At 47.4% G+C, this 15,330-nt stretch overlaps 1 protein-coding gene across 2 annotated transcripts in view; it reads left to right on the forward strand.

Annotated features, from left to right (window-relative positions):
* The window catches only part of LOC149126407 (uncharacterized), a 342,003-nt gene that overhangs the window by 286,164 nt on the left and 40,509 nt on the right, over positions 1-15,330 (forward strand). Inside the window, exon 3 of one of the 2 annotated variants that reach the window (XR_016233593.1) lies at positions 2,861-2,964. The exons of the other annotated variant lie outside the window; for it this stretch is intronic. The gene's annotated coding sequence lies outside the window, so the exon portion shown is untranslated. Of the gene's footprint in view, positions 1-2,860; positions 2,965-15,330 lie in introns of those variants that run through there. 2 annotated transcript variants of the gene reach the window in all.

Genomic DNA, 15,330 nt, shown 5'->3' on the forward strand with positions numbered 1-15,330 from the left:
ACCTTTATATTTCAGTAACCAGTGGGGTTATAGCTTGTGTTAGCAATGGCCTGGCTAATATCATAAACTTGAATTCGCCATGTGCTGTGGGTTTGATTGACCCAGCCATGGCCAGACCAAAGGAAGCCATGTGGAACGTTGGCCACATCTGTTACCATCCACCTCCCTTCCCCCATCTCCTAGACAAAACAAAGCATTCTCTTTGATAGCAAGTGATGGAAAACATGTTTTTTGCTTTTCCTATAAGTGATAAATAACTGCATCAGTTGGCAACAGGTGCAGGCTCCTCTGCATGTGGAGGAATCACCAGTTGATGTGTGTGTGTGTGTGTGTGTGTGTGTACCCGCCTTTTGTCCTTGAGCAAAAGCTGTTTACTTCCCGCACGGGGATGTTTGGCCAATGCTCGAATCACTGCCCAGGGTCCCACATGTGGCATCTTCCTTCCAGAGATGCTTCCCCCTGTCACATAGAACAAGAAAATAAGGGAGGGAAGAAAGAAGCAAGGGAGATAGGCCGGGTGCATCCCACACTGCTCAGGACAGGACACTCGCAGGACTGGGCACTTCAGATGTGCTAGAAACATAGCCTCTTCCTCCATGACTGAACAGGTAAGGGGCTCGTAGGTGACAGGGAGCCGCAGAGGAAGCGGGAGTCTTAGACACTGTACCCACTGTGTTACACGTGGCATCTGTAGCTCCAGATCCCTTTAGACACTTAAGTATGTTCCAAGAGAGCCTCACTTTCATCACTTAGAGTGAAGAAATCTCTTCAAATGCTTGTTGGAGTAGATGTAAACATCAGATCCCGCACACGTTTTTGATCTTGAACGCGGATGTAATTGAATATCCCACGTAGAATGTGTGGGAGAGGGTCACTCTTACTGAACTGTGTTCAAAGCCTCTGAGGCAGAGCCGTTATCAACACATCATTCAAGATGCTCTTCAGCAGGAAGGGGGGACTCTGCTGGCCGTGACAAACCTTGTGAGCACTGTCATTCATGTGCTGTGTTTTCCTTATTGTTAAGCTTTATGTGTTTATTTGAAAGGCAGAACTAGAGAGAGAGAGAGATCTTTCATCCACTGGTTCACTCCCCAAATGGTTGCAATGGCCAGGGCTGGGCTAGGTTGAAGCCAGGTATTTCTTCCAGGTCTCCCATGTGGGTGCAGGGGCCCAGGGACTTGAGCCATCCTCTGCTGCTTTCCCCCAGGTACATTAGCAGGGAGCCTGATTGTAACTGAAACAACCAGGACTTTAACTAGTGCCCATATGGGATGCCGGCGCTGCAGGCAATGGCTTTACCTGCTGCACCACAACGCCGGCCCCTCATGTGCTGTTTTTCCAAATCAGGTGGCATTTGGAGTTATCATTCTCTATCTTTATGAGATTTCAGAGTTCCTCTCATTCTCAATTGGTACTGAAAACTTCTTAGTTTATTTATTTTTGGAAGGTTTATTTATTCGAATCAGAGTTACAGAGAGACAGGGAGAGGCAGAGGAGAGATCTTCCATTCATTATTTGACTCTTCACATGGCCGCAATGGCCAAGGTTGAGCCAGGTGGAAGCCAGGAGCCAGGGGCTTCATCCAGGTCTCCCATGTGGGTAGTAGGAGTCCAAGTACTTGGGCCATCCTCCACTGCCTTTCTCAGTTTGTTTGCAGGGAGCTGGATCAGACATGGAGCAGCGGGATTCAAACTGCCACCCACATGGGAAGCTGGCATTTCAGGCAACAGCTTTCCCTGCTATGCCACATTGCCAGCCCAAACTGCTTAGATTATAAAACCCTTGACAGGGCAGGGTTGGTGTAGCAGTTAGGCCCTGTCTTGGGATGCCTGCATCCCATATGGAAATGCCTGGTTTGGGTCCTAGCTGCTCTGCTGCCAATCCAGCTTCCTGCTGGTGTGCACCCTAGGAGGTAGCAGGTGATGACTTAAGTACCTGAAACCGTGCCACCCACAGAGAAGACCTGGGTTATGGATGGAACTCTGGGCTCCTGCTTTCAGGCTGGTCCATCTTTGACTGTTACAGGCATTTGGAGAGCGAACCAGTAAATAGAAGATATTCTCCATCTCTCTCTCTCTCTCTTTCTCTCTCTCTCTCTCGCCCCCCTCTCTCCCCTCTCTCCCCCCTCTCTCTCCCTTTTCTCTCTGCAAATAAAATGGAAATACATTAAATAATTTTTAAAAAAAGGAATAAAGGAAACCACCAGTTTAGCCTTCTGAGAGCTCCCTTTCACCTATAAAAATCTGTGGTTCAATATAAATTAATTGCTCCACATTTTAAAAAATAAAAGCCAACAAACAAAAAACCTTTCTTGTCCTTCCTCCTATAATACTTCATTCTGGAAAATCCCATTATCCTTGGCTCAAAACTTTTGATGGCTCTTCATTGTACTTTGGGTCTGGCAGTGAAGAGATCAGCTTCGTAGGCTCTTGTTGAGTCACCTGATCTTCCCACTGGCATCCCTCTGTCCTGCTTGTAACCTCTAGCAATGGGAACCTCCGTACCTCCTGGTGTAATCAGTTTCGTTAGTGGACAGTGTAAGATATTCACGTAAATTGGGGAAAAACCTAACTCCTTGAAGTTTGTAACAGTTGCGCCCAATTTTGTTCAGGAGAGCAACGACAAATACACACTTGCTTTCTCCTGGATCTGATGGTTCCTGGTGTGAGAGGGGGACTGTCTCCTGTCTCTTGCACCTGTTCAGGCTCAGAACACATCACTCTACTATGTGGCATGGTGTCAAGACTCGGTCCACCTGAGGGTGCACTCTAGTTTATCTCATTGTTGCTTGGAAGGTGTGGAGTCAGGTCAAGGGCAGACTTGTCATCCTGCTATCCTCTCTCTCCACATTTGTTTTCAGGTCTTTGCAGTACAATCCCGCAGTTCAGGCTGTCTTGTCATCACTATTCTCTGAATACAACATGGCAATTCTCTGTAGTCTGTCTGAAAAACACAGGAGAAAGGTAAGTTATGACAATACAGTGTGGTGGTATCGTGATGTCGGGAACCTGCCTCCTATACTGTGCTGGTGCTGGGTGAGCGACGCATGGCCCCCACCATCTTGGAAACGAGATCAGCTTCTTAGACAGACAACAGCACGGTGAACAAAGAAATGAGTGACTGCAAATCTTACCAAGTGTCCTGCAGCCAGGAGCCTGAGGTTGCTGTCCCAGAGGATATGACTGTCTCTCCTCTTTGGCGAGACAGTATTAGAGGTGGCAAGAAGCTGGCTGTTTGCAGAGTAGAGGAAGAGGGAGACAGAAGGTAGTCTGTGCAGGGAGGGAGTGAGGCCAGAAAGGGCTTAGTCACTCAAGGAGCCCAAAGATGCACCAAGGGGCTGGAGTGAGCAGAGGGAGTTACAGAGCAGAAGGCATCAAACCACGAAAGGTTTTCTTTACTTTTTTAAAAGTTTCACTTATTTATTTGAAAGAGTTACAGTGAGTGTGGGGGGGTATCTTCCATCTGCTTGCTCACTCCCCAGATTCCTGTCCTGCAATGGCCCGGGACTGGGCTGGACCAAAGCTAGGAGGCTGGAGCTTCTTCTGGGTCTCCCAAGTGGGTGTCAGGGTCTCAAGCACTTGGGCACCTTCTGCTGCTTTTCCAAGGTGCACTAGACAGGACTTGAACTGGAAGTGGAGGAGCTGGGACACAAACCAGTGCCCATACGGGATGCTGGCATCACAGGTGGCGGCTTTACCCACTACACCACAACAGTAGCCCCAAAAAGGGTTCTCAAGGCATTCAAAGATGGGTTTTCTCAAAAGCAAAGGGAGTTTCATGCTGAAGGCATTTAAGCATGTGTGTGTGTGTGTGAGAGAGAGAGAGAGAGAGAGAAAGAGAGAGAGGCACACACACACACACACACAGCGGCATGGAGAGAGAGAAACACAGAGAGAGGGCGTACACTCAGAAAGCTAGCCCAGGCAGCAGCAGGAAGGATGGTTTGTGTGCCCAGCTGGGTCAGGGGTGCTGTTCTGCAGAGCCGGCCACGGAGGCAGTGGTGGCCATGTCTGTCTGATCAGAGCGTGTTCTTCACTCCTAGCTTTGACACTCGGGGTGACGTAAGAACCCTGTGCTAGAACTCACTCCCAGCCCACCCAGAGGGTGCGGTGTGTTTGGAAAATGCTCCAGATGAGAATGAAGAGAGGTGTGGGTCGGGAGCCAGCGCCTGGGTCTGGAGCCAATGCACGCTTCTTCCCAGTGCCTTGGCTTCTCCCCTGGAGACCTGGAAAGTCACCTGTGGGTAGCATCTCAGGGACTACAGGGGGAAGAGCAGCTCTGGTGCAGGAGAGGAAGAAATGGACAAATATGAACGGACATCCCTGTGTCTTCCTGAGCCCTGGCTGGGGAACAGCAGAGGATGTCAGATGGCTGAAGACACACTGAACCATGGTCCATACCCACAGTCCCTTGTCTCTTGAATCTGCTTACTGACTTTCTTAAAATTCAAGTGAGGACCAAGGCGTAGGGTGAGGAGGTCCGATGGGATCTGTTCTGTGTTTCAAGGAGGAGACTATCTCTAAACCCTCTCCATTTCCATCCTGTTGCTCGCAGCCTCCTCTGACCCTCTCTGTCTGCCCTAAGCCGCAGTCTGGCTGCAGCCTGGCAAAGTGAAGGTTTCAGTCAGAGACACGCACCTGGCCTTTGCCTCTGTGGTGAGGGCCTCGTTCCGTAAGTAGGTGCTGCGAAAGGTGGCTGATTTTGTCCCCAGTGAAATGACTTCTGTGTTTGAGGAGAGAGTATACATGGGAGAGGAGTGGGGTGTCATGAACGTGGGGGTGGGGAGAGAAAGAGTCACGCGTGGGGAGCAGAAACCCCACGGAGGAATCTTACCCGTTCCTGCTAAGTGCATTGGGTAAGGAATCCCCTTCCCTGTCTCCTAAGAAATCAGTGGAATGTACATTTCTCCCTGGCCTGTTGAACTGGATCTTGGGGTGGGGAGTTGGCTTTAATTGAAGTGGTTTCTCCTACAGGGCTGGGCCCAGGGGTCGCTGTAAAGTCAGTTCCCCACGCATGTGGCTCTCGGTTTGCTTTTGGCTTGTAGTTGCCCACAGCCTGTGGTTACTGGGGAGGCCCGTGAGCGTGAACATCCCAGATTATTGTTGGCTCATGAAAGAGAAGAATCTGGTACTGCCAAGATGCTGGCACAGCCTTCTGTCATTACATTATATTTCATAATTGTTTGGAGCGGGATTATTTGTCCAATTCCATCACACATGATTATTTCCTTCTCTTGCCTTATAAATTGGATAAGGCTCTTATCAGTGTTCGTCCAGCCATAGGGAGTGGCCTGAGTTTTTCAGGCCCTCACACTGTGCTTAGAGAGAATTTTAATGTATCTAAAAATACCAGGCCTGGTGCTATTTGTTTACCACTGTTGTTGCAAAAGTCTCTCTCTCAATCTCTCTCTCTCTCTCTCTTTTTTCCCCCACTAAACCAGCCCCTGCTGCAGAAAGCTTAGATTACAGTGAATGAAAATCTATAACCAGCAGCCCCGCTGACTGGCAGATACAACACAGAAACCTCAGCATTGCCGTCTGGGGTTCAGCTGTGGGGTCTTTGGCAGACCAGGCTAGCTCACAACTCCTCCAGGTGGGCAGCTGGGAAGCCAACTGTCCCAGGGTTTCTTATAGTTCCTCTCAGGGCTGCTGGGTAGCAGGTGCCTGGAGAGAGGTGCTCTGGACGGCAGGCAAGGTTTGGACTGGAGGGGAGGTAGGTACGGGGCAGAGCTGATGTCTGCCTTCATCTGTCCACCAGCACCTGGAGGTGTAGGCCCTGGGCAATGCTTCACTGTGTCTTCGCTTCCCACCCAGCCTTATGGAGGATGCAGGGCTGGCAAGCACTCGTAGGGAGCTTCTCTGTGACGTGAACCTTTCCCTTCTGCGTCTAGGCCAGTACTCTTTCCACAGCATTTCACTGGCTGCTTACAATCCTCAGGACACATGCTTTGTAGCTGTGAGAGAGAGAAGAAGAGGGGAGAGAGGGGAGAGCGAGAGAGCGAGAGAGCGAGAGCGAGAAATATCTTCCACCCTATGATTCACTCCCCAAATGGCTGCAGCAGCTAGGACTGGACTAGGCTGAAGCCAGGAGCTTTACCTGCTGTGCCACAACACCGGCCCCAGGGTTTGAATTTTCTTAGCTGTCAGAGAGATTTTGTCAGAGGGAGAAGAGGAGGGAGGCTTAGGGCCCTGCACGAGGGACTTGCTCAGCTGTTTTTTGAGAGTTGTGTGCATCCGAGAACATTAAGTGATGGAGCCTCAAGACTGGAAATGCACAGGGGCCTGGAGTCCGCCCCTGGGCTTGAAGTTGCGTCCTTTGCACTATGCTCAGTTGGATTAAGGCATCCATAGCCTCAGCAGTTCCCAGTGCAATGTAAGTGGCTAAGGATGTAAGAACACCCTTGATCGTGTACGTCTGTGAGCAGAGTCAGCACATTCTTTTAATGGAGGAACTGCTGACGCTTCCTGTGTCAGGGAATTGGTTATAATTTAAAACAAAATACTTGTTATTTTCATTTTTGTTTTTAGCTGTAATGCTCCTTACAATCATAAGTTTTACAGAGTTCCATAATCTGGTTAAAAACAGGAAAGTCAAAAATATCAAAGTAGGTCCCAGGTTAGGATTTATTTTAAACCTACTTATGTATTAATCTATACACATGTAAACAATGACCAAAAGCAAGAAACACAGTGACATTTGACAAATTCTATTATTATTCACCTAAGAAAGAAGCTGTTCTTGTTTTCTTTCTTAAAGGAAAGCATTCCTAAGTGTGCAACCCCTAAAATGATTGTGATACAGCACAGGGTATCTCACAACTGAACAAGCGAATCCTAATTTTTCTTGTGGTTTGTTCCTTGCGCATTTCACCTTGGCATCCCACATCATGGGCAAGGTTTGCAGTGCTTTCCTGACTGGGGCCATCTTTGTGTCTTTTTCCTTGTTACTCCCATGGGAAGGACCTTGGTGTGCCGTTACACCTGCAGCCCTGTTGATCAGCAACTGTGCAGCCATCTCCACGCGACTTTCAGCATCCTTCCCCCTTCTGTGTTTCAACAAAGTGGAAACATTCCCACGCTGTCAGTCCTTTGTGACAGGCAGAACATCACGATCCCCATGATGTCAGAACTCTCCCCTTTTTAAGTTTAATCTCTGATGGAGGAACCAGAGAGGCACAACCTCCTCTTGTTTCTGGAGACTGGCTGCACGTCATTCTCCCTCTGGTTACAGGCCCTGGGAGTGAGTAAAGCCACTTTGGCTCCCCAGGGCCCTGACGTCTGTTCTTACCCTGTGGGTGCAGGCAGAGACTGTGGCTGGCTGGGCTTCTGTCCAGACGAGACCTTGGTTCCCAGCCCTGGTTATCAGGCAGCTTTGAGATCTGCCCTTGGGCCCATGCACCCTCTGGCCAGCCTTGGGTTCTTAATTCCCAGGTCATGAGTGTGGCTGACCTATCTGGGCAGCATGGCAGGAGGAGCTGAATTTTCTTTGGACTTTCATCTCTTTTGGATCAGAAGCATCAGCTAAAAAGGAACACAGATCCACTTCTGGGCTCTGGGCAGAGGGGGCTGCGTCTGTTCTTCCTGATGGCAGCAGGAAGGGTTTTAAATTAGGATGAGACCAACTGTGCCTCGTTCCCAGTTAAGACTGATTTATATAGACCACGGTTCCTTAGTTGGGGGTGTGCCTTAGTATTACGTGCAGAGATGTTTTGGTTACGGTGGCGCCGACCTCTCTGAGTCATAAGCTTCCTGGGAGCCTCCTGTTTGGGAAGAGTTGCCGTGGAGGCTTGACCCACGTCTCTGTCGAGAGCCACTGGTTTAGGATGAATGGCCGGAGGTGCTGGGAGGCCATCTGACAACTGGGTTGCCCTGTAATCTCCTTCAGCCTTCATCTCACAGCAGGTGTTGGTATCTTGCAGGCACCGAGCTGTCGCAGAGAATGCTTGGCACCGTGAGGGAGGGCAGGCTGTTTGGTTCTGTCATTCACTGCACCGCACACATGAGCAGTTAGGTAGCTGCCTTGGGTAAGGGCAGTGCTAAGAGCCCGAGGTTGGTAATTGACAGATCCCAATCCTGGTTCTGGTGTTCATCCGTCGGGAGGCCCTGGGGTGCTCACGGGACTTCCCTGGGCTCTGCTTTTCTCGCTAGTAAGGAGATGAGGTTGGGTGACGCATAAGCTCTAGGCTGCTTTGAGTTCAATTTTAAAAACCTGTTTTAAAAACACATTGCACATTGACCTCTTCTCATTCTGGCAAACCATAAAACATTGAGGTAAGCAAAAAGGAAAGAAAAATTCCATTATTCCATGACCCTCCTGCCCTGAGACAATGCTTTGATGTAAATTCTTCTAGTCCTTGTGCAAGGATGGCACACAGATGCATGTGTGTGCATAGAGACATAGAAATATGTAGGGGCACAGAGGTGTGGTGTTTTTCCTCATCCATCATGAGGTCCAAGGCCAACTCTCCCCAAAACAAAAGACAAGCTACTATGGGAAGGGCATAACACAGTTATTTAATCTGAGTTTTGTACCACCCAGGAGTCTTCGGAAGTGAAGACCCCAAGACTCAGGGGAAACTCTGTTTTTATGCTTCAATTTGATGAAAAATGGAGAACCAGGTGTTTATGTGAGTAAGCCAAGGGCATGATCTGATAGTAATAGGCTGAAGGGGAGACCCAATAAGACCCCATGGTTCAGCTCTGTGCCATGTCCTTTCATCCTTGGTATGGGGCAAGACCCTTTCAGAATGAGGGTCTTCAAGGGAGAAGCAGGGGCCTTTACGGGATTCAGGATTTGCTTTGGGAGAGAGGAGTTCTAGTTTCCATGGCCCTCCCTGGGGAAGAGGAACTCTGGTTTCTGTGAATCCCCTCCAGGAGAGAAAGACAATCAGACAGGAGGGCAGGGGTGGACAGGGAGAACCTGGTTCTGAGACCTTCCTGTCTCCTTTAGCTCAAAGTACTCAGCAGGCCAAAGTGCCATGCCTGGGACATCATGCGTGAGCCCCAACAACTAGCTGTGTTTTACATGGTGTGTGCTTTACACACAGGCGATTGCCTCACATGCTGTCTTGCAGGCTGTCTCTGTAACCTGTCAGGAGCCCACAGGTGCCTGTCTGTGCCTCCAAGCCAGCGTACTTTTGACACCTTCCACATAGGGGCAGGTAGCTTAGTGCTCTCAGGCCTGGCCTTGGAGGTTGCTGTTGGCTCTGCTCCCTCCCAACTGGGTGACCTTCAGCAAGTGACTTCATCTCTCCAAATTGCAATTACCTCCCATGGAAAATGGCCATCATAGCAATGCCCACTTCACAGAGTGTTCTGGGGATTAAATCAGCCAGTGCCTGTTAACTGCTTAGTGTAGTGTCTGGCCCGTGTAGGGGTCCAGTAAATGTTAACTAGAAATGTTACATATCATTTCATTTTACTAATGTGTGTAATTCAATCAATCTTCTGCTACTGCTTATTTACACTTCTCTCTGCCATTAGGCACAATGCTGCCCCGATCACTTTCCAGATACATTTTGTGCATCTGTTGATACTCTATGGAAATATTCCTGAGAGCAGAATGGCAGAGAGAAAGGACACATACATTTTGGAGATCTCAAGACATGAAGCCAAAGTGCCCTACAGAAAGTTCCTGATAGTCTAGGACAGTGACCAGTACCTATACTTCTGGGAGTGTGAGTTATTTCTCTTATTTCCTTACTATTAAAAAAGAGATAAAGGGAAGGGAAGGTGAACAAAAATGATTTTTTAAACGTTTATTTTTATGAACACACTCACATTGCCCAATTTCCTGTTGCAATGTTTGGCTCTTTGTTGCTGGTTTGCAAGAACATCCATAGTTAGAGTAGTGGCACTTTGCTTCCAGTTATGAATTCCTGGGAACCAGTTTTATACACAAGTCCCAGGGCAAGAACTGGTGGGAGATGAGAGAGTGCCTGCCTTTGTCCTTGTACTTCCAAGACCAAGGGAGGAAATGGGCATGAGAAAAATGCTGAACACCTGCCATCAAGGAGAGTTACAAGGCTCTGCACATCACTGGATGGGCTTCATCCTGGGAGACTTCCTTGGAGCAGTGAGGAGTGAAGGTTGATGGAAAGAGAGGACCGAGACAGGTTCAGTCAAGGTTGATGGGGATTCCAGGAAGTAGAGGCTGAAATTAGGTTTTCATAGCTGCTGCTTTGCTTTTGAAAAACAAAAATTGGCTCAATGTCTTCGTTGACTTCGAAGGCTTGAAAATTAGTAACATCTATTGATGTCATTTTTCTGTATATTTTGTACCATGGGTGTTTTACTTGGAAAGTCTACGTCATGAGATTTTCATTTTCGCTTTCTGATATGGCTCATCTAGTGTAAGGCAGGAGTGCATTTAAAATGAACACCAAAGCTGGTGCTTCTGTGTGTTGCCGGGCTGGGCTCCTGGCTAGGGAGACTTTCCGATGATCTTTGAAACCTGTGCTCAGTGAAGCGTGTGGTCTTGGGCTTCAGATGATAAAAGCTGGATAAGGGGGAAATGTCTTCATTCGCAGGAGGATTGTTGAGGGGAGAGTGCTGCTCTCAATCCCTTCTCTTCTGAGCTGTTCGATTGTAGAATCTTATGGGCTTAGCACCTCTGTATGGCCCCAGGCTGCATCATTGGTATAAGGCAGTTTCCTGTCAAACTAATTCATGCTAAGGTGTGAATGACTGAATAAGCTGTCCCTAGTCTATGTACATTTTAACCCAGTACCATTAAAGAGAATAATACTTACACAAATGTCTCTAAGTCTTTTAGGCCTCCAAGTCAGACTGAATGTGGGAAATAAATATTCGGTTAAACAAGTGCTCACCTAAGCGGCATACCCAGAAAGAAGCAGTGCATATCCGCGAGGAGACAGAGCTCCAGAGGCAGAATCCCTGGCTTGGATCCTAGATCTGCCATTACCTAGTGCGGTGGCCGTGGGGAAACTTGTCAAGCTCTCTATGCTCCGGCTTCTTCGTCAGTAAAATGAGAGTGGTCATGGCACAGAGGTCAGGCGTGTGTGAATATGGTGCCCTGAATGCTATCTGGATCGTAACCAGTGCGAAACTATAATAGTGACTGCTATTCCAACCAAGGGCCTTTTCTTGGGAAAAGTTAGAAAGCTGGCCTCGTCTTCTTACTTACATTCTAGGGGTGTTTATACTCTTTTCTGACTTCCTCTCACCCTTTCTGCTTCTTTTTTGATTCACCTGCAGCTCAGATTTCTCTGCCTGTGAGGAAGGCATCCTGCATCATCCTCTCCTCTCTCTCTCCTCTCTCCCTGGATCAGCTGGCTCCCCTGGCTTTGCCGTTGGCTTCCCAAGATCATAACATCTGCCCGGCCTATCAGTATGCAACATCTGGACATTTTGTCCGTAAAATCTATATGAGTGTTTGGCACAACGATAAACAACACAGACTAAGCTGTCTTAAATGATAAAGGAATTCATTATCTGAAGGATCCAGAATAAATGGCTTCGGGTATGGTTTGATCTGGGGGCTCCCATCATATAACCAGAGCCCTCGCTCTTCCCGTGTATTTACCCTGCTTTTCTTGGGATTGGACTCAGAGCCAGGAGTTTTGTTAGAACCCACAAAGCATTCACGCGGCTTCTTTTCCCACAAGTTGGGGAGGAGAGAGACTCTGCTGATCGCCTTAGAGGTAGACCAGTTCCACCTCACTGCTTAGCTTTAAAACCTGGGCATTGTTTTATAAAAAGATGTGCAAAAGGATGCTGGTGGGTGGAATCAGCCCATATTCATGACACATGTACCATGTTGGCTCACAATGGTCAAAACACAGCCAAGAAAGTACTGGAATCTTCTGTTCTGGCTTTACCATTTCTGTTGAGACAGTTGCTACCCTATAGCCTGAGCCCTAGCTGAGGAGGGCTGCTTTATAAGGAAAAATAGTCTATTTAGCTCAGAGATTAGGATGCTGAAAGTCTAAGGCTGAGCAACCCCATCTGCTTAGGCTCTGGTGATGGCCTCATGGCTATGGCATCACAATGGTAGGAGCATGTGTGTAGGAGATCACACAGTGAGACAGGAAGTCAGGGAGATTTGGGAGCTACACTTGCTCTTTTATAACAAACAGTTCTAGTTATAAATAGCCCATGAGAGTATTTCAGGCATGGAAAGCCAAAACATTCTGGCAAAAAAAAAAAAAAAAAACAAAAAAACAAAACAAAACAAAACAACGAAAAACAAAAAACACCTAAATGAAAGATATCCGCGAGTGAGATCCCAGTGGAAAGAACGGGTCATCAAAGAAGGAGGTACCTTTCTCTGAAGGGAGAACTTCCACTCTGACTATGACCTTGTCTAAATATGATCAGAGTCAGTGAACTCAAAAGGCTTCCATAGCCTTGGCAGCTCATGACAAGAGCCTAGGGTGATTACTGATGCCATAAACAAGAGTGTCAATTTGTTAAGTCAACAACAGGAGTCACTGTGCACTTACTCCTCATGTAGGATATCTGTCCTTAACGTGCTGTACATTGTGATTTAATGCTATAACTAGTACTCAAACAGTATTTTACACTTTGTGTTTTTATGTGGGTGCAAACTGATGAAATTTTTACTTAATGTATACTAAACTGATCTTCTGTATATAAAAAGAATTGAAAATGAATCTTGATGTGAATGGAAGGGGGGAGGGAGAGGGAAAGGGGGACGGTTGCGGGTGGGAGGGACGTTATGGGGGGGGGAAGCCATTGTAATCCATAAGCTATACTTTGGAAATTTATATTCATTAAATAAAAGTTAAAAAAAATAAAATCACTTAATTGAAATGGCAAACTGACATGGGTGAAGAGAGAGAAAGATCAATCTGCCATCTGCTGGTTCACTCCCTAAATGGCCTCAACAGCTGGGACTGGGCCAGGCTGAAGCCAGGAACTCCTTCCTAGTCTTCCACATACATAGCAGGGACTTCAGCAGTTGGGACATCATCAGCTTCCTTCCCAGATGTATTAGCAGGGAGCTGGGTGGAGAGTGGAGCATCCAGGACTCAAATATTTGCTTTGATATGGGATAATGGTGGCAGCTTAACTCACTGTGCCACAATGCTGGCCCCTCCTGTGGGAATTAATAAATTTAAAAAGTGCATTAATCCCTTTGGAGAGTGGTGCCCCAAATCCTAACCACCCCAACTAGACCCTACCTGTCCAAGGTCCCACCACCTGCAGCATCACTCTGTGGGGACCAAGCTTTCAGCGCGTGAGCCCATGGGAGCACACTCAAACCACAGCCAAACCATAGCAACCACCATTCTCCCACCTTCTGGATTTCAAATTTATGCTTCCCTTTTCCTCTAACTCCACAAGCCTTGTAGTTAATAAATCCTAGCATACACTTGCATCTTGATGTTAGTATACTCACTGATCTAGTTCAGTACCAACCCTAGTTCTCTCTCTCTAGTTTTTTGTGGAACCAGTGTCACCTCTAAATTCATCTCCCATTTTACGAGACGTCTGTCCACAGCAGTCGGTTGTTTCTGATACTAGTTTGTCTTAAATTGTTACCTGTGAATGCCTTACTTCCTCTCGTCCTTTTCCTACCCAGCTGGATTTGGAAGGGATTAGAAGACTACAGTATTTCCCCGAGCCTTCCCATACCACCCCAGAGCAGGCTCCGGGGACAAGTTTAAGCGCTGTGGACCGAGGGAGCCCTGATGCCTCCAGGGCTGCTGTGGTGCAATTGTGTGCGGTTGTTAAGGAAGCGAGGCTATGCGGAGGGGCTGGCAGCATTGTTTACCAGTGTGCACTGCAAACTCTGGGCCCACGGATGTGAAGAGATGTGACAGCATAACCAGTTCTTTGGTCAAGTAATTTGGAACAAAGTTGCCTCAAACAAGTTAGCCTTGTCTTTATGAGTTTTCAGAGCCTTGATGGGAAATCTGCTTTGAGAATCTAGTTGATTGTGTGTGTGTGTGTGTGTGTGTGTGTGTGTGATTTCAAGTGAATCTGACCACACAATCTCTCTTTTACTAACAGAATTTTGTAAGGTGGAGTCTTGTATCTTTCTTTGGCAGTTGGCAGTTGGGCTGTGGGTGGGAGAGGCCCTCTGGGGACAGACTGATGTGCTGTGGGCACTGCCCTTACACATATCCATAGATCTACAGGGAGCTGTGTGTGACTCTATCTCATAGTCAAGTTCATGTGCTAATGAGCTATGAAATATGACTGGGTTCTAAGTTTTAACCTTGTAAAGCTTTTGGAAGAGTCTCATAGTCCACAACAACCACTCTTTTTTTAAAAATTTTTTTGACAGGCAGAGTGGACAGTGAGAGAGAGAGAGACAGAGAGAAAGGTTTCCCTTTTACATTGGTTCACCCCTCAATGGCCGCTGCAGCTGGCACACCGTGCTGATCTGAAGCCAGGAGTCAGGTGCTTCTCCTCGTCTCCCAGGTCTTCTCCTGCCTTGTGGCACAGGGAGCCACTGTCTTGTTAGCCACTCAAGACCAGGCTTCTGTTCATAAGTCCTCCAATGACTACCCTTCGTGTCATCCTAAATTTGTCTGCTTCTTTCTTCTCTCAGCCCCTTCTGACTTTGGTGTCTGGTTCTTATACAGTGTAATAGTTATTGTTGTTTTTTCCAAAGCACTTATTCTGGGAGTCCTAGAAGTAAAAAATGGCCTTTAATTTTGTGATAGTAGGTATATAGTATACACAGTGATTTGCTAACATGCTGAAATTGGAATATTTAGATATACATTATATTTCTTTCTTTTTTTATTTTTATTTTTTGACAGGCAGAGTTAGACAGTGAGAGAGAGACAGAAAGAAAGGTCTTCCCTCCATTGGCTCACCCCCCAAATGGCTGCCACGGCCGGCGCACTGCACCAATCTGAAGCCAGGAGCCAGGTGCCTCCTCCTGGTCTCCCATGCGGATGCAGGGCCCAAGCACTTGGGCCATCCTCCACTGCACTCCCAGGCACATTAACAGGGAGCTGGATCAGAAGTGGAACATCCAGGACTCGAACCAGTGCCCATCAGGGATGCTGGCGCTTCAGGCGGCTGTTTAACCCACTATGCCACAACGCCAGCCCCTTACTAGATGTTTCTACATGCTGATTCTTTCCCTTGACAATGTGTTGTCATTCTTTTCTCAAATGATACTGTTACATTGATATGGTAAAAAGTTTAGGTATTAAGTTATTTTCATTCTTACGCACATTTTCTTATTACAAAGCTTTCTTCACTTTTTTTGTCTATTTGTTTGGTGGCAGTTGTAAGTAGCATGATGGACAATAAAAAAGAGAAAAGAAAATGTGCTGCTTATCAGAAGGTATATGTTGAAGCAGGAGAGCAGTGCTAATGTCAAGTG

Source organism: Oryctolagus cuniculus, chromosome 5 (assembly GCF_051225735.1).
Source record: "Oryctolagus cuniculus isolate XC-2025 breed Fujian yellow rabbit chromosome 5, ASM5122573v1, whole genome shotgun sequence".
In the NCBI taxonomy this organism is placed as follows: domain Eukaryota; kingdom Metazoa; phylum Chordata; class Mammalia; order Lagomorpha; family Leporidae; genus Oryctolagus; species Oryctolagus cuniculus.